Source organism: Saimiri boliviensis, chromosome 14 (genome assembly GCF_048565385.1).
Source record: "Saimiri boliviensis isolate mSaiBol1 chromosome 14, mSaiBol1.pri, whole genome shotgun sequence".
Taxonomy (NCBI): domain Eukaryota; kingdom Metazoa; phylum Chordata; class Mammalia; order Primates; family Cebidae; genus Saimiri; species Saimiri boliviensis.
Genome location: NC_133462.1, coordinates 532,086 through 551,961, shown reverse-complemented (window position 1 = coordinate 551,961; position 19,876 = coordinate 532,086). Strand labels below are relative to the sequence as shown.

The 19,876-nt window shown below is 48.2% G+C and overlaps 1 protein-coding gene across 5 annotated transcripts in view; it reads right to left on the bottom strand.

The window, feature by feature from the left end:
* ZSCAN18 (zinc finger and SCAN domain containing 18) overlaps nt 1-19,876 on the bottom strand; it is a 68,441-nt gene that overhangs the window by 10,549 nt on the left and 38,016 nt on the right. For 2 of the 5 annotated variants that reach the window (XM_074385787.1, XM_074385785.1), the window contains one exon: nt 12,453-12,564. The exons of 1 other annotated variant lie outside the window; for it this stretch is intronic. The gene's annotated coding sequence lies outside the window, so the exon portion shown is untranslated. Of the gene's footprint in view, nt 1-4,720; nt 4,892-12,452; nt 12,565-19,876 lie in introns of those variants that run through there. 2 more of the 5 variants (XM_074385784.1, XM_074385786.1) reach the window with 2 other exon arrangements.

Sequence of the window (19,876 nt, the reverse complement as noted above, 5' to 3'; positions counted from 1 at the left end):
GGGTGTGCTGGCTGTTTGTTTTTGGCTGTTGTGTTTCCTCATGTCCATCTCTGTGGGGTCCTTTATGATCTATCTAAAGAACATATGGAGAAACAAGATAGCTAGGGCACAGGGGACAATCTGACAACCGTCACCTACTTACGGCAGCCCCCACCAGGGTGCCCTCTTCTCACACACACAGACCCTCAGACCCGAGCATCTGCCCGTTGTGTGGCCGAGTGCTTTCTCATGATTTAATTTCTGCGAGTGGGTAAACTGCCCACTCTCCCGTGACTTTTTCTTTTATTTTTAAAAAATAAAGATGGGGTTTCACCACATTGGCCAGGCTGCTCTTGAACTCCTGACCTCAGGTGATCCACCCAACTCAGCCTCCCAAAGTGCTAGGATTACAGGCGTGAGCCACCGCGCCCGGCCTTCCCCCCCACCACCCCCCCAACTTTTCCTGAACAGCTCTTTCTGTGGACTAGTTAATGAGTTCCCTTGTCTGGCTCCATCTTGCCACTCTCCCTATCTGTGCCTTGTCTTTTCACTCTGTGCTGTCCTCTGGTCACAGGCAATGTCCTAATGTTTCTTGCTATCTAATGCAACCTTTTTTTGGAGATAGAGTCTCAACCTGTCACCCAGCTGGAGTGCAGTGGCAGAATGTTGCCTCACTGCAACCTCTGTCTCCTGGGTTTGAATGATTCTCCTGCCTCAGCCTCCTGAGTAGCTGGGATTACAAGCACCTGCCAGCACACCCAGCTATTTTTTTTTTTTTTTCTTTTGAGATGGAGTTTCGCTCTTGTTACCCAGGCTGGAGTGCAATGGCGCGATCTCGGCTCACCGCAACCTCCGCCTCCTGGGTTCAGGCAATTCTCCTGCCTCAGCCTCCTGAGTAGCTGGGATTACAGGTACACACAACCATGCTCAGCTAATTTTTTGTATTTTTAGTAGAGACGGGGTTTTACCTTGTTGACCAGGATGGTCTCAATCTCTTGACCTCGTGATCCACCTGCCTTGGCCTCCCAAAGTGCCAGGATTACAGGCATGAGCCACTGCACCCAGCCTTCAACCATTTTTTAAACTGAATTTTTGAGTTCAGAAACCCACTTAAAAGGGTTTCTTACCCTCAGGATTAGAAATACGTATTCTTGTTTATCCTCCTAGAACAGAGGGTAGCAGATTTAAAAAGCCAGTCTCAGTTTCAACTACTCAACTCTTTCTTGTGGCAAGTAGGCAGCCAGGGCTCTGTGTGTACCCACAGATTTGGCATGTTCTTATACAACCTCATTTACAAAAACAGGTGGCTGGGCATGGTGGCTCACACCTATTATCCCAGCACTTTGAGAGGTCAAGGTGGGGGGACAGTTTGAGCTCAGGAGCTCGAGATAGCCTGGGCAACACACCAAAACCGTGTCTCTACAAAAAATACAAAAACTAGCTGGGCACAGTAGCGTGTGCCTGTGGTCTCAGCTACTCTGTAGAATGAGGTGGGAGAATCACCTGAATCCAGATCAAGGCTGCAGTGAGGAGTGATCACAACACTACATTGCAGCTTGGGTGACAGTGTGAGACCCTGTCTCATAAAAAAGAAAATAAAAAAAATAGCCAGGCATGGTGGCACACACCTATGGTCCCAGCTACATGGGAAGCTAAGGTGGGAGGACCCCTTGATCCCAGGAGTTCGAGGCTGCAGTGACCCACGACTGTGCCACTGTAGTCCAGCGTGAGCGACACAGCAAGACCCGATCTCTAATAAATACAAACAAAACAGGTCACTGCTGGCCTGCAGGTGGGTATGCTGGCCAGCTGGAACCCCTGTTTCAGGCTACCATCATCTGGAGCCTCTCCGGATAAGAGGCATGATGCCAGTTCTACCCCACTGGCAAGGGATGCACAGAGCTCTACTTAGTGTATGGACAGAGGTATGGTCCTGTAGGCATGTAATTTTGGCTTTCTTAGGACGCCAGAGGCATGCACACCTTGCAGAGAACCTGTCTCCACAAAGGACACTGTGAGCTCCATAATGTGTGTGCACAGAACCTTCCCTCATCAGAACTTCACAATGCCAGAGGGGTGGCAAGCAGGAGCAGCCCCAAGGTGCAGGTGGAGAAACAGAGGCAGGACGCCGGCAAGCACTAAGGCTGGGACCCGACCTGCAAAGGGACGCTGCCACTCATCCTTCCTGCTCCAGGCTCCTAAGCCCTCCTTTTAAGAAGCCTCCTGACAGCTCCCCCTCTAGCCTTCATGGCCTCCACAATGATCTGGCAGATCCCAGCCAGCCCCCGCCCCCCAGACCCTTTTCCTCCTGCTCCAACTTCCCAGCTATGAGTATGGTGGAGTCATTGGGGTCTCAGTAAAATAAACAAGGGTCCTCGGCCACTGGCAGGGGTGGAGTAGGGTAGGGAGGATGGGACACACTCTGGCTGGGCCACTGGCCATGTCAGTGGGGGACACATGTCAGCCCCTGGGGACAGGCATGGGACCTCCTCTTCTTTGTGCCCTTCCCCCTCACCATTGCAAGCTGTGAGCATCTCTGGGAAGCCATCTCTGCCTCCCCTCCCTACATTCACCTGCAGAGAAAACCAGAGGCTTCCATGGCACCAGGGTCTCCTAAAATGCCCAACTGCAAGAAAGCTGCTTCATCCTGTAAAAAAGCCTCTCCATGCTCATCTCCCTTCCTACGGGGACCCTGAGGCTCACAGCCAGAAGGACAGGGCCATCTCAGGAGCCCCCAGAAATCTCTGGCTCTGTTGTCTTCCTGCCTTCTTCAGCCCCATCCCTGGCCAAATTGTTACGAGGACGCTCAGATATTACCAGTTATCACCAGATAAGCCCACAGTTTGGGGAGTCTTAGGCAGGAGGATCCCTGGAACCCAGGAGTTGGAGGCTATGATTGGCCACTGCACTCCAGCCTGAGCACAGAACAAGCCTGTGTCTTAAAAACAAGAGTGACACCACTGGGACCCTTTTCCGTCCACAGCCTACTTGAATGAGGCCACACCTCAGTGGAGTCTGGCTTGGTCACTGGGCAAACCTCCACCCCCACCCCCCAATCTTGAGACTGTCCAGAATTTTCCTCAGATGGGATTTTCCTAGAGCCCACCCTCCCCATCCTCAAAAAATGAAGCAGTCTGCACAAGTCCTGAGCCAGTCCTGTAGGCTTTGTGCCCCCCAGGAGGCTTGGAATGCATAGGCTGAAGGAGAGAGAGTCACAGTGGGTGAGGCGTGGCTGACCTGAGGGGTCCCAAGCCTGGCGGGCCCCCAGAGTCCTGCAGCAAATCCCTTTCAGCCGGGGCTGAGCAGAGCTCAAGACTGGTCTTGCCCTCCTTGGGCCCAGCCCTGGCCACCTAAAGATTATTCATCATGGCTCTCTATCCCGCCCCACTCATCAGGTCTAGCAAACCATCCCATGGCCTCAGGCCTGAGGATCACCCCGGGAAGCTCAATGCATGGGGCACAGGCAGGTATCCCCAGGGACTGCCCTGGCTTCATCCATAGATCACTTACTCATTACAAAAAGTAGAAAAGGTGCTTTTAAAAGAATGAAAAAACATGAAGTGAGGGTCTTTGTTCACATCTCAGCTGCCTTTTGTGGTCCCTGACCCACTCACCAGGACAGACAGAACCAGAGAGATGTCCTGCACAGCTGGCCCAGGCTCCCACACAGCCCAAGGCCAGGAATGCCCAGGAAGTCACAGATTCAAGTATTGTACAGAGAAAACAGCAACTCCATGTGACATGTGGACCTGCTCTCACTCCAGAGCAGGAAACCCTGCAGGACACAATGAGATGGGAACCAGGTATGGTGTGTGACTGTGCCACTCAGCCTCCCTCGGTAGTCAGTAAGGACACAGGTGAGTATATGGGAAAGTGGAGGCAGAACAGACAAAAAATGGGGGAAGGAGCAGGGGCATGGAAAGCCAGAGGAAGGGACGGGCTGGAAGGGATATTGGGGAAAGGAAGGAGCAGGAAGTGAGAGAAAGGAGATGGGGGAAGAGTGATGGGAGGTTGCGAGTCAGACTTGAAGCCCAGTACTCCCACTCTTGCCTCTCTCACGAGGGGTCTTGGGGTGGGCGCAGGCACCTAACTTAAACAGAACCCATCCCCAGGTGACTGGGGAGAGGCAGGATGTCCTAAGGTGGGGGCAGCAGAGACAATGCCCATCCCAGGCACTCCTTTGGTCCCCATGCCCTCTACCTCTTCCCTGCTCCAGCCCAAGTAGCCACGGCCTGACCAGCTTCCCCCCACCAAAGACACCCTCACACCCTAAGTCCCGCTTCCTTGCCTCCTCTTCCCCTAAGGAGCCTACCCCTCCATTCTCCCCGTTACGGAGCCTTCCCCTTCTCCCCTTCTCCTCCCTCAAGAACTTCCCACTCCCCTTCCCCCACTTCCCTCACTTCCCCATCAGGAGCCTCCCCCTCCACACTCTCCCCCTCAACAGGGGCTGCCCCTTCCTGGTATCCCACCCACAGGGTGCCCTAAGCGCCTCCCCACGAGCCTTCAAGGGGTGGGGGTTTCACTAGATCCCTAAGCCCTCCCAGCCCCCAGCCCCCAGGAGGGGGCCTCTCACTGACCCAGACGTCAGCCCCAACCCTGGGGGACCCTGCCCCTGCCCCGCACTCCACTGGAAGGGCTCTCAGACCCTCGGCCTCCTGGACGCAAAGCGGGAGGCTCGCACCCCAACCCCGAGGACGCCCCGGCCCCTTCGCCCCGACGCTGCTCCCTGAGGCATCCTCACCGTCTGCCCCGTCGGGGTCGCCACCTGACCCCCAAGCTGCGGTCCCGGGACGGACCCACCTGCTGCGCAGCTACCCCAGACCGGTCCCAGCCGCCTGGAGCCCTAGAGCGCGATGGCGGCCGCCAAACTGCGCCTGTGCGCTGAGCTCCGCCGCGGACTACGATTCCCACAATGCCGCGAGCCAGTGCCCGTGGAGCGGGGAGCGAGCGAGGGAGCCGTGACAGGACACATGGCCAATCAGACGCGAGTGTGGTCCCCCGGCGTCCCGCCCACCCGGCGCCTGCGTCACTTTCGGCACCACGGCAACAAGGTAAACAAGCGCATAAATAATAGACCCCGACAGCCGGAGACCCAGAGAAACAAAGACCTTGAGAAACAGAGACAAAAAGACGCGCAGACCGGAAAGGAGAGAAGCATGAAGACCCACATACACGGAAACGAAGGGAGAGACCAGCTCAGGCTCAGGAAAGGGAGCGACGCAGAGAATGGGACAGAGACCAGCCCGCGCTCAGGAAAAGAAAGATCCAGAGAAGGGCTGTACTCGAGGCTAAGACAAATCTGAACAGAGATACAGAGACAGAGACAGGTGGGGAGATAAGAGGTGGAGACTCCGAAACGCGCTAAAATGGGTTTTGCAGTTTCAGGGAGTGGATAGAACTCAAAGATGACTCACGCCAGGGCTTCAGGAGCTGCGGAAATGAGGGCAACGTGAGCGACGGCCGAGGTGAGGGCTTTGGCAAAGCCCCTTACGGGTATAACCTGGAAGGCAGGGCAGGGCCCGGAGCTGCTTCCCAGATAGAGTTTTCCAGATAGAGGCGCTTATGAGGAAGCCATTTTGGTCGTTTTTGTGTGACTGATTTTTAAAATGTTTATCTCAACAACTTATATATTTTATTTTAAATTTACATACATCACACACACTTTTTTGGTACTCAGTTCTATAAGTTTTAACTCATATACACCAACAAACTCGGGACAAAAAATAACTCCACTGCCCCAAAATCCTCCTGCTACCTCTTGGTAGTCATTCCCTCCCCACCCATAACCCCAGACAACAGCTAATCTAAGTGGTCTACTGCTACCATTTTGCCTTCGCGGTGTCATATAAGTGGGATCATACAGTATGTGGCCTCTTCAGATTGGCTTTTTCACTGAACATACCTTTGAGATGTACTTAAGTAGTATCTATCAACAAACAAGTCATTCCATTTTATTGATAAGTAGTATTCAGTGGTATACAGCAGTTTAAACATTCTCCCACTGAAAGACATTACGGTTATTTTTAGTGTTTTGCTATTAAAAAATAAAGATGCTGGCCAGGCGGGGTGGCTCACGCCTATAATCCCAGCAGTTTGGGAGGCCGAGGTGGGTGGATCACGAGGTCAAGAGATCGAGACCATCCTGGTCAACACGGTGAAACCCCGTCTCTACTAAACATACAAAAAAATTAGCTGAGCACGGTAGCGCACGCCTGTAGTCCCGGCTACTCGGGAGGCTGAGGCAGGAGAATTGCTTGAACCCAGGAGGCGGAGGTTGCGGTGAGCCGAGATCGCGCCATTGCACTCCAGCCTGGGTAACAAGGGCGAGAACTCCGTCTCAAAAAAAATAAAAAAATAAAAATAAAAAATAAAGCTGCTATGAACATTCGTGTACAGATTTTCTGTTTCAGGAAACTGAACATTAAGTTTTAACTTTTCTGGGATGAAGGCACAAGAGTCCAACTGCTACGCCACACAATGAACTTGTGCTTATTAATTTAAGAAGCTGCCATACTCTCTCCAGAGTAGCTGGACTCTTTTACACTCCCACCACCAACGTATGTGTGAATTCACTTCACTTTTTTTTTTTTTTTTTTTAAAGACCAAGTTTTGCTCTGTCACCCAGGATGGAGTGCAGTGGCTCGATCTCAACTCACTGCAACCTCCACCTCCCGGGTTCAAGCAATTCTCCTGCCTCAGCCTCCCAAGCAGCTGGGACTATAGGTGCGCACCACTACGCCAAGCTAATCCACTTCACATTTTTGTCAGCATTTGTGTTTTGCTATTTTTTATTTTGTTCATTCTGATAGGTATGTATTCATATGTCATTGTGGTTTCAATTTGCATTTCCCTTAATTGCTAACAAAGTTGAGCACATTTTCATGATTTTTTGGCAATCTATATATTCTCTTCATTAAAATATCTGTTCACATCTTTTGCCGATTTTGTAATGAAAAAAAAAAATTGTTCAGTTTTGAAAGTTAAATTTTTTTTTTTTTTTTTTTGAGACAGAGTTTCACTCTTGTTACCCAGGCTGGAGTGCAATGGCGCAGTCTCGGCTCACCGCAACCTCCGCCTCCTGGGTTAAGGCAATTCTCCTGCCTCAGCCTCCTGGGATTACAGGAACTTGCCACCATGCCCAGCTAATTTTTTTGTATTTTTAATAGAGACGGGGTTTCACCATGTTGACCAGGATGGTCTTGATCTCTTGATCTTGTGATCCACCCGCCTCGGCCTCCCAAAGTGCTGGGATTACAGGCTTGAGCCACCGCGCCCGGCCAAAAAAAAATTTTTTTGACACAAGGTCTCACTCTGTCACCCAGGCTAGAGTGCAGTAGCGTCATCATGGATCACGGCACCCTTGATCTCCCAAGCTCAAGTGATTCTCACCCTCAGCCTCCAGAGTAGCTGGGACTACAGGTGTGAACTACCATGTCCAGCTAATTTTCTCTTCTTAAAAGATGGGGTTGTGGCCGTCTCTACTAAAAATACAAAATTTAGCCAGGTGTGGTGGTGGGCGCCTGTAATCCCACCTACTCGGGAGGCTGAGGCAGGAGAATCGCTTGAACCAGGAAGGTGGAGGTTGCAGTGAGTCAAGATGGCACCACCGCACTCCAGCTGGGCGACAAGAGTGAAACTTCATCTCAAAAAAAAAAAAAAAAAAGCCGGGCGCGGTGGCTCACGCCTGTAATCGCAGCACTTTGGCAGGCCGAGGTGGATGGATCACGAGTTCAAGAGATCGAGACCATCCCGGTCAACATGGTGAAACCCCGTCTCTACTAAAAATACAAAAAATTAGCTGGGCATGGTGGTGCATGCCTGTAGTCCCAGCTACTCTGGAGGCTGAAGCAGAAGTGCCTGAACCCAGGAGGCGGAGACTGCAGTGAGCCGAGATTGCACCACTGTACTCCAGCCTGGCACCTGGCGACAAAGCAAAACTCTGTCTCAAAGAAAAAAGAGAGAAATGGGTGTCAAGGCTGATCTTGAACTCCTGAGCTGAAGCAATCCTCCCACCTTGGCCTCCCAAAGTGCTGGGATTACAGGCATGAGCTACCATGCCCAGTCTTACCAGTTTTATTTAATGGATATAACTCAGGAACTGCTAAATAAAAGAGATCCACAGGGTAAGGTCTGGTTGAGGACACTGAAGTTGCAGCACATCCAAGCACCCTCTGGATGAGCCACCCTCCCAGCACTTGAATGTGTTCACCAACCTAGCTCTCTCAATCTTGGGGTAAAGAGTCCATACCTCCTTTAAGGTGACTATCACTATACTGAAGATATCTATGGGTCCCACTGGAGTCACCTCATTAGCATAAACTCAGGTGTGGTCAAAAGGGGCTCCTTATGAATTGCAAACCCTACTCGAATTATTCACAAAATTCCAAGATTTTTAGCTCTGCACCAGGAACCAGGGATAAAGATCACATATAGGTTTTACTATACTACAGAGGGCCAATTGCTCTTGCACCACCTGTGGAAAAGGCTACCTTTCCTGCATTGAATAGCTTTTGCTCCTTAAAAAAATGTCAGGAATATCTTTGTGGGTCTATTTCTGGGTTCTTGATTCTGTTCCAGTGATCTATGTGTCTGCCAACACCACACTGGATTACCATGGCTACAGAGTAACAACATCAGGTGCAGTTCTTCCTCCCACTTTTCTTTTTCAAAAAATTATTTTAGCTATTCTAAGTCTCGTGCTTTCCCATATACACGTTCTTTCTTTTTCTTTTCTTTTTTTTTTTTTTGAGACGGAGTTTTGCTCTTGTTACCCAGGCTGGAGTGCAATGGCGCGATCTCGGCTCACCGCAACCTCCGCCTCCTGGGTTCAGGCAATTCTCCTGCCTCGGCCTCCTGAGTAGCTGGGATTACAGGCACGTGCCACCATGCCCAGCTAATTTTTGTATTTTTAGTAGAGATGGGGTTTCACCATGTTGATCAGGATGGTCTTGATCTCTTGACCTTGTGATCCACCCACCTCGGCCTCCCAAAGTGCTGGGATTACAGGTGTGAGACACTGCGCCCGGCCCTCTTTTTTTTTTTTTAAGTTGGAATCTCACTCTGTTGCCCAGGCTGCGGTATAGTGATGCGATCTTGGCACACTGCAACCTCTGCCTCCTGGGTCGCCCTCCCTAACGGCTGGGATAACAGGCATGTGCCACCACACCTGGCTAATTTTTGTATTTTAGTAGCACTGGGATTTCTCCATGTTGGCCAGGCTCATCTCGAACTCCTGACCTCAGGTGTTCTGCCGTTCTCAGCCTCTCAAAGTGCTAGGATTATAGGCGTGAGCCACTGGCCTGGCCTTTTTCCTCCCTGCGCTTTTTTTTTTGAGACGGAGTCTTACTCTGTCACCCAGGCTGGAGTGCAGTGTTATGATCCCGACTCATTGCAACCTCCACCTCCTGGGTTCAAGGGATTCTCCTGCCTCAGCCTCCCAAGTAAATGGGAATACAGGCGCCCACCACCAAGCCTAGCTAATTTTTGTATTTTTAGCAGAGATTGGGTTTCACCATGTTGGCCAGGCTGTTCTCAAACTCCTGACTTCAAGTGATCCACCCGCCTGAGCCTCCCAAAGTGCTGGGATTATAGGCATGAGCCACCGCACCCAGCCAATTTTATTCATCTTTTCAAAAAAAAAGGTTTTAGGTGTCATTTAAAAAATTTTATTGTTCTTATTGTATAAAATTAGAAGTATGTACAAGTACTTACAAATATGGAATTTAAATGGCAGGAAATTCAACTGAAAGAACAGGGAGTAACTAACTCTGGTAAGAAGTAGTGGCAGGGAGTGGGAATGAGGGAAAGGAAAATGCCATTTCTCCTTATAAACATCATTCGAATTTTTTATGAGATACATGTTATATTTTCGCAAAAATCAAAAACATTGTATTGCAAGGTAGAATGAAAACATTAAAAAAAAACCACAAATTTTCAAATCCATATGACTATATCTATTTGTAGGTAACTATTAATAGAAGCAGTAATTACTGTTTTTTTAAGAGACAAGGGGCCAGGCTTGGTGGCGCATGCCTGTAATCCAAGCACTTTGGAGGCAAAGGCGGGCGGATCACCTGAGATCAGGAGTTCAAGACCAGCCTGACCAACATGGTGAAACCCTGTCTTTGTTAAAAAAAGAAAAGAAAAGAAAAGAAAAAGAAAAGAAAAAAGAAACAAGGTCTCGCCTCTGCTGCCCAGGCTGGAGGGCAGTGGTGTGATCATAGTTCACTGCTGCCTTGAACCCCTAGACTCAAGTGATCTTCCTGCCTCAGCCTCCCAAGTAGACAGGACTATAGGCACGTGTTATTAACCCTGCTAATTTTAAATTTTCTTATAGGGACAGGGTCTCACAATGTTACTGAGGCCAGTATCAAATTCCTGGGCTCAACTGATTCTCCTGCCTCAGCGTCCCGAAGTGCTGGGACTACAGGCATGAACCACTGCCTGGCTAACAACAGCAATTCTATAATATTTACTTATATAGCAGTGCCAGGTACTGTTTTAAAAACTTTACATATATAACATTTAATCATCAGAGCATCGTCACAAGATCCTACAACTATAAAATTGCAGACAGCACATAAGAGTCCAGGTGGCCTGACCCTGGAATCCTATTCCTGACGTCCAGGCTGTATTGCCTCTGCATGAAGGTATATACAAGGCATGTAACTGCATTGAGGCAATTACGAAAGGTCCACAGGAAGCTATCAGCACAGTTTAGTTTTGGCAAAGGCATCAGGGTAAAGGCAGAATATGTTTTTTGTTCTAAATACTTCTGTATAGCTACAAATTAATTTTATGTGGCTTTTGTTAGAGGATACCTTATATATACCAAAAAAAGTCACTGTTAAAAATATGGTATGATATACACACAAAAATAGAGAAATGTATCAATGAACTGAGTCCAAAACAGATTAAAATACACAGTAGAATGTAGATTCTGATAAAGATGTAATTTCAGCCCATTAGGAAAGAGTGATTGTTTAATAGATGGTCTTGGGAGAAATGACTACCTATATGGAAAAAAAATTTGGGATTCCAATGCCTGACTACATATACCGAAATAAACTCCAAATGGACATTAAGATGTAAATGTACAAAATGAAATAATAGACTTAAAAGGAAATAGACTTTAAAAGTCTTCAAAGGGGCTTTTGGCCGGGCATGGTGGCTCATGCCAATAATCCCAGCACTCGGAGGCTGGGAGCAGGGGGCAATCACTTAAACTCAGGAGTTTGAGAGAAGCCTGGGCAACAAGGTGAAATCCCATCTCTACTAAAAATACAAAAAAGTAACCGGAAACAGTGGTGCACGCCTGTAGTCCCAGCTACTTGGGAGGCTTGAGGTGTGAGGATCACCTGTGCCCAGAAAGTCAAGGCTGCAAGTAAGCCATGAACGGTGATCATGCCACTATACTCAGGCCTGGGCGATGTGAGACCCTGCCTCTTTATATAGGTTTTTGTTTATATCCAGTAGACATTTTATTTTTTTCTTTCTTTATTTTGAGACACAGTCTCGCTCTGTTGCCCAGACTGGAGTATAGTGGTGCAATCTTGGCTCACTACAACCTCTGCCTCCCAGGCTCAAACGATTCTTGTGTCTCAGCCTCCCAAGTAGCTGGGATTACAGGCATGCACCACGTCTGGCTAATTTTTTATATTTTTAGTAGAGATGGGGTTTCACCATTTTGGCCAGGCTGGTTTTGAACACTTGACCTCAAGCAATTCACCCACCTTGGCCTCCCAAAGGGCAGGGATTAAAGGCATGAGCCTCCACGCCTGGTCTCATCCAGGGGATATTTTGATCCAAACATTGCCATTTGCCTTTTTTTTTTTCTGAGATGGAGTCTCACTCTTTCTCCCAGGCTAGAGTGCAGTGGTGCCATCTTAGCTCACTGCAGCCTTCGCCTCCTGAGTTTAAGCGATTCTCCTGCCTCAGCCTTCAAGTAGATGGGACTATAGGTACCCACCACCACACCCAGCTAAATTTTGTATTTTTAGAAGTGTCACCATGTTGGCCAGGCTGGTTTTGAACTCCTGACCTCAAATGATCTGCCGACCTTGGCCTCCCAAAGTGCTGGGATTACAGGCATGAGCCACTGCTCCCAGCCTTTCCTTTTTGACTTTTTGAAACAGAGTCTCGCTCTGTCACTCAGGCTGGAGTGCAGTGGTGCGATCTCAGCTCACTGTACCACCGCCTCCTGGGTTCAAGCAATTCTTGTGCCTCAGCCTCCTGAGTAGCTGGAATTACAGGTGTGCACCACCATGCCTTGCTAATTTTTGTATTTTTAGTAGAGATGAGGCTTTACCATACTGGCCAGGCTGGTCTCGAACTTGGCCTTGCCATGTGGTGGGAATACAGTGTTAGCCACCAAGCCCAATAGCTATTTGCCATTTATTCGGGTTTCTTTTAGATGAAAGCAAAAAAGAGTTGGCTAAGCCTAGATGGTTGAGAATCTGGTGTATGGGTCTCACCTTGTTTCCAGTGAATAAAGTGAAGTTACAGGGGCAAAGGAGGGAGAACTTCTGAGGTTTCCAGCTGCAGTCTGAGTGAGTGAATTAATCCCCATTTCCATGTAGGCAGAACCTGTAAGAGTGGCAAGAGAGTCTTGTGTAGATATTACAGAGACCTAAAGAAGAACTAAAATCCAGAAACCACAAAAAAAGTGAAAAAAAAGTGGTACACTTGGCTATATTAAATAGAAACCTCTTCTATAGTCACCAAAACAGCATGATACTAATACAAAAACAGACACATAGGCCAACAGAACAGAATACAGAATACAGAGAAGTAAAGCCACACACCTACAACCATCTGATGTTCCACAAAGTTGACAAAAATAAGCAATGAGGACTCCCTATTTACTAAATGGTGCTGACATAATTGGTTAGCCATATGCAGAAGACTGAAACTAGACTCCTCCCTTTTACCATATATAAAAATGGATTAAAAACTTAAATATAAAACCTATAACTACAAAAACCCCATAAGAGGCCAGGTGTGGTGGTTCATGCCTGTAATCCTAGCACTTTGGGAGGCTGAGGCAGGAGGATCACCAGAGATCAGGAGTTTGAGACCAGCCTGGCTAACGTGGTGAAACCCTCGTCTCTACTAAAAGCACAAAAATTTAGCTGGACATGGTGGCACATGCCTATAATCCCAGCTACCCAGGAGGCTGAGGCAGAATCACTGGAACCCAAGAGGCAGAGGCTGCAGTGAGCCGAGATCAAGCCACTGCACTCCAGCCTGGGTGACAGAGGAAGACTCTGTCTCAAAATATATGTATAAGTATTTTGTAGAGACAGGGTCTCCCTATTTTTCCCAGGCTGGTGTCAAACTTCTGAGCTTAAGCTATCTTCCTCCTTTGGCCTCCCAAAACTGTTGGAATTACAAGCATGAGCCACTGCACCCAAACAATGTTTTGGTTGTTGCTTGTTTTGAGACAGTCTCTCTCTGTCACCCAGGCTGGAGTGCAATGGTGTGATCTCAGCCCCCTGCAAACTCCATCTCCCAGGTTCAAGCGACTCTTCTGCCTCAGCCTCCCAGGTAGCTAGGATTACAGGCATGTGCCACCACACTTGACTAATTTTTGTATTTTTAGTAAAAATGGGCTTTGGGTTTTCACCATGTTGGTCAGGCTGGTCTCGAACTCCTGACCTCATGATGCACCCACCTCGGCCTCGCAAAGTGCTGGGATTACAGGCATGAGCCACTGCCCCCAGCTCCAACCAGTTTTTTGTTTGTTTGTTTTTGAAACGAAGTCTCACTCTGTTGCCCAGGCTGGAGTGCAATGGCGTGGTCTTGGCTCACTGCAACCTCTGCCTCTGAGGTTCAAATGATTCTCCTGCCTCAGCCTCCCAAGTAGTGGGGATTACAGGAATGTGCCACCAAGTCCAGCTAATTTGGTATTTTTCGGAGAGATGGTGTTTCACCATGTTGGCCAGGCTGATCTTGGACTCCTGACGTTGTGATCTGACTGCCTGCGCCTCCTAAAGTGCTGGGTTTACAGGCGTGAGCCGCTGTGGCCAGCCGCTAACCAGTTTTAATGTATATACTTTGATCCAGCAACTGCACCCCCACAAATTTATCCAAGTATATCCAGGCATGCCTGCATGTGTGCAAAATATCACAAGGACATTATATTGCATCATTTACAGTATCAAATATTTGTTTATAATCCCAATATATAATATAATCTATGATATGCCTGTTGACAGGTCTGTATAACTGGGTATTACAGTCCATTAAAACAATGAGGAATATACATATTTGCACACACGTAAAGAGACCCTCCAGGGCTAGGCGCAGTGGCTCATGCCTATAATCCCAGCACTTTGGGAGGCCAAGGCGGGTGGATAACAAGGTCAAGAGATCATCCTGGTCAACATGGTGAAACGCTGTCTCTACTAAAAATACAAAAATTAGCTGGGCATGGTGGCGCGTGCCTGTAATCCCAGCTACTCAGGAGGCTGAGGCAGGAGAATTGCCTGAACCAGGAGGCGGAGGTTGTGGTGAGCCAAGATTGCGCCATTGCACTCCAGCCTGGGTAACAAGAATGAAACGCCATCTCAACAACAAGAAAAGAGACCCTCCAGGACACATGGCACAGAGATCAACATAGAACAGAAAACGTAACACCTATGTCCAAAATCAGTACTGTCTCCCACAACCCACTGCCATTAGTTGCCTACAAAAGGTCCTATAAGAAAGCATCAGTTGCGGTCCCTGAGGAGGGCACCTCAGGTGAGAAAAGGGCCCATTTTTCTTTCATTTCCTTGTCTATTTTTTAATTCTTTTTTTTTTGAGACGGAGTTTCGCTCTTGTTACCCAGGCTGGAGTGCAATGGCGCGATCTCGGCTCACCGCAACCTCCGCCTCCTGGTTCAGGCAATTCTCCTGCCTCAGCCTCCTGAGTAGCTGGGATTACAGGCACGTGCCACCATGCCTAGCTAATTTTTTGTATTTTTAGTAGAGGCAGGGTTTCACCATGTTGACCAGGATGGTCTGGATCTCTTGACCTTGTGATCCACCCGCCTCGGCCTCCCAAAGTGCTGGGATTACAGGCGTGAGCCACCGTGCCCGGCTTATTTTTTAATTCTTTACCACATGCATGGACTACTTTTTCAAATGAAGTAAACATAATTGGTTTTAAAAAAGAACGTCACTCAGACATAGGGACAGAGTCAAGGCTTTCTGAGTTGACAAGTAACAAGAACACTGAGCACTCTGAGCAGGCCTTAGTGATGCAGAACCTGCTGACTGCCTGCCAGGGCGACTCACAGAATGCGTGCAGCCTCCCTCTGGGGGAGGCTCTCCACCCTGCTTGTCTGAGCCACTCCTCCTCACTACAAGGTCACTTTACTACTGTCTCTGGCCTTCACTCTGCCTCCTTCTCCCTTTGTATGACAGAAAGTGCCACCAGACCAGGTGCGGTGGGTCACACTTGTAATCCCAGCACTTTGGGAGGCTGAGGCAGGCAGATAACTTGAGGTCAGGAGTTTGATATCAGACTGGCCAACATGGTGAATCCTGTCTCTACTAAAAATACAAAAATTAGCTGGGTATGGTGGCACGTGTCTGTAATTCCAGCCACTAGGGAAGCTGAGGCACAAGAATCACTTGAACCTGCAAGGTAGAAGTTGCAGTGAGCCAAGATAGCACCACTGCATTCCAGACTGGGCAAGAGAGTGAGATTCTGTCTCCAAAAAAAAACGACAGTGCCACTGAAGAAAGGCAGCCTCAGTCCAAGATAACCTGTTCTCACCAGTTCAGCAGTCATAGCCAACTGCCCAGAGTCCTTGAATCCTAAGGACTACATCAGGGCCCCCAGCCCAACCTGTGAGACCAAAGAAGTAAGGACACAGAGCTGTTGCTCCCTCAGCGTAAGAACCCAACCGAGGCCTATGAGCAACCCACCAAGACCTCATCTTCCCAGTGCCTAGAGCCCCATCTGCGTTCAGTCGAGAATCCGCACACACCACAGCTATTAGCATCCGCTTCCTAAAGCACCCCTAGGAGTTTCCAGTTCTCTTGACCTCCAGTGTTCCACCCCAGTGCCCATCGCAGAAGGCTTCCAAGGCACTGCCCTGTATGTACTATGATGGTTCCATAATAAGTTCTGAGTGTCAAGAGATGCTTGGGAAGGCCCTTGCTTCTCCTCTCCTTCAGTTGTCTGAGTCAGAAGAGTAAAATCAACATCACCATCATCAACAACAAAACATCATCATCATCAACAAAAAATCATCAACATCAGCAGCAGCGTTAATAAAAGCGTAATAGTAACAGCAGGCACGGGAGTAGGAACAGCTGATCCACAATGAACCCTGCAGTGTCCCAAGAACTCTACAGAGAGCACCTTATTTCTATCGGGTAGGACTTGCCAGGCTTTATAAGCAGGGAACTAAAGCACAGAGAGGTTATTATAATTAACCTAAGATCAACAGCAATGAGGAGGCAGACCCATAACTAAAACCGAAGATTGACTGAAATCAAAAGGTGTACTCCTAGCTGGGCATGGTGACTCACACCTGTAATCCCTGCACTTTGGGAGGCGACACAGGAAGATCACTTGAGCCCAGGAGTTCAAAACACTGCAGGACAACATGAAACTAAAACATACAAATAAATTAACTGGGCACAGTGGTGCACACCTATGGTCCCAGCTACTTGGGAGGCTGAGCCAGGAGGAACGCTTGAGCCCATACGGTTGAAGGAGTAATAATTTTGATTTTCCAGTCTTCTTTTTTAAGAATGCATTCCGCAGCCAGGTGTAGTGGCTGACACTTATAATCCCAGCACTTTGGGAGGCCGAGGCAGGTGGATTACTTGAGCTTAGGAATTTGAGACCAGCCTGGCCAACATGGTAAAACCCTGACTCTACTAAAAATAAAAAATTAGCCGGCCATAGTGGCGCATGCCTTGTAGTCTCAGCTACTGAGGGGGCTGAAGTAAGATTGCTTGAAGCAAGGAGGGAGAGGATGCAGTGAGTTGAGACTGCACCACTGCATTCCAGCCTAGGCAACAGAGTGAGGCTCCATAGCAAAAAAAAAAAGATATGTATTTTGTAAGGCTGTACCTTCCATAGATAGTAGTGATTCCTTGGATGGATCCGAGGAAAATAAATTAAAAACCTTCTGGAAATGATTCACCATGCTAGATGCCAATAAGAACATTTTAGCCCACACACAATGGCTCACACCTGTAATCCCAGCACTTTCTGAAGATGAGGCAAGAGGATCGCTTCAGCACAGGAGTTCAAGACCAGGTTGAGCAACATGGCGAGACACCGTATCCATAAAACATAAAAAAAATTGGCCAGGTGTGGTGGTGAATGCTGGCAGTTCCAGCTACATAGGAAGCTGAGGTGAGAGCACAGCTCAAGCCTAGAGGTCAAGGCTGCGGCGAGCCATGGTTGTACCACTGCTGGCAATGCTGGCTCTGCCTTTATCAAGCATGAGAAGACCCACATAGGAGAAGCCCTGTGAAAAGTAGTTGGTGTAGGAAGGCCTTCAGCTGCCACTCTTCCCTTGTTTTACATCTCAGAATACATACTGGGGAAAAACTATTCGAACGTAATGAATGTGAAATTCATTCACATTCAAAAGAATGAGACCATGTCTCAAAAAAACAAACAAACAAAAAAACACATCTGTTTTTAAAGAATAACACTGGAAAGTCAAAATTACTCCTGATCCATGATGGGCTGCAGAATACATGTGTTAGCAGGTGTGAGAACAATATTCATCACCTCGTACATCTTCATCAGAGCTTCTGTCAGTGAGCAGCCATATTTTGAAAGGAATCTTTATTCTGAGGAGGAAGTCTCATCAGTGGGTGTAAAATATTTAGTACAGGCTGGGCATGGTGGCTCATGCCTATAATCCCATCACTTGGGGAAGCCAAGGCAGGCAGATCACTTCAGGTTAGGAGCTGAAGACCAGCCTGACCAACATGGTGAAATCCCATCTCTATTTAAAAAACTAGCGTGGGCCAGGCACGGTGGCTCAAGCCTGTAATTCCAGCACTTTGGGAGGCTGAGGCGGGTGGATCACGAGGTCAAGAGATCGAGACCATCCTGGTCAACATGGTGAAACCCCGTCTCTACTAAAAATGCAAAAAAGTAGCTGGGCATGGTGGCACGTGCCTGTAATCCCAGCTACTCAGGAGGCTGAGGCAGGAGAATTGCCTGAACCCAGGAGGCGGAGGTTGCGGTGAGCCGAGATTGCACCATTGCACTCCAGCCTGGGTAACAAGAGCGAAACTCCATCTCAAAAAAAAAAAACAAACTAGCGTGATGGTGCTAGTTTTTTTTTATCCCAGCTACTTGCTCAGGAGTCTGAGCCAGGAGAATCACTTGAACCTAGGAGATGGAGGCTGCAGTGAGCCAAGATAGCACCACTGCACTCCAGCCTGGGTGACAAGAGTGAAACTCCATCTCAAGAAAATGAAAAGAAATAAAATAAAATATTAATTATACCGTGGTATAAACACATGTGCTCTCATCCAGGCTGTGTTCTTCCATTTACATATAGAAAAACAGATTGATTATTTTCAAACAACATAAATTATCAACATTAAGTCTCTGACAATGAATAAGAGTGTCAGATCAGTCACTGCCACTCATGCTCACTGAATCCCTGTAGGTGTCAGTCCAGTGTGTCAACTCTGCTGTCTATCTAGTAAGAGCACAGATACTTGGGAGACCTTTCCCACACTAGACACACTGGTACAAGGTTGCCTGAGCATGTACCTTCTTGTGTTTGGTCAGACAGGAGCTGTCCCTGAAGGCTTTGCCACACCAATTACACTTGTAGGGCTTCTCAACAGTATGAGTCCTCTGGTGCCAGATGATGCCAGTAATGTTCTTGAAAAGTTTGGGCCGGGCACGGTGGCTCAAGCCTACAATCCCAGCACTTTGGGAGGCCGAGGCGGATGGATCACGAGGTCAAGAGATCGAGACCATCCTGGTCAACACGGTGAAACCCCGTCTCTACTAAACATACAAAAAAATTAGCCAAGCACGGTAGCGCACGCCTGTAGTCCCAGCTACTCGGGAGGCTGAGGCAGAAGAATTGCTTGAACCCAGGAGGCGGAGGTTGCGGTGAGCCGAGATCACACCATTGCACTCCAGCCTGGGTAACAAGAGTGAAACTCCATCTCAAAAAAAAAAAAAGAAAAGTTTGACACTGGTTACAGCCACAGACCATCTAACCAGTATGAATCTTCTTATGCATGATGAGGTACATGGTCCCAGTGAAGTGTTTTTCACACTATTGAACTCATGAGATTTCTTTTCAGAATAATTTTCTCATGCACAAGAGGTGACTATTGTGGCTGAAGAATTTTCCACACTCCATATACATATAGGGTCTCTTTCCAATGTTAATTCTCCCATGTTTAATAAGTTACGTGTGATCAATGAAGGCCTTTCTATACCCAGTACATACTTCTCTCATGTATGAATTCTCATATGGACAATAAGGCGGGAGACATCAGAAAAGGATTTTTCCTATTCATTACATTTGAATAGTTTTCCCCCAGTTTGACTTTTGAGATGCAAAACAAGGGAAGAGTGAGGCCGGGCACGGTGGCTCAAGCCTGTAATCCCAGCACTTTGGGAGGCCGAGACGGGTGGATCACAAGGTCAAGAGATCGAGACCATCCTGGTCAACATGGTGAAACCCCGTCTCTACTAAAAATACAAAAATTAGCTGGGCATGGTGGCGCACGTCGTAGTCCCAGCTACTCGGGAGGCTGAGGCAGGAGAATTGCTTGAATCCAGGAGACAGAGGTTGCGGTGAGCCAAGATCGCACCATTGCACTCCAGCCTGGGTAACAAGAGCGAAACTCCATCTCGAAAAAAACCAACCAACCAAACAAACAAACAAAAAACAAGGGAA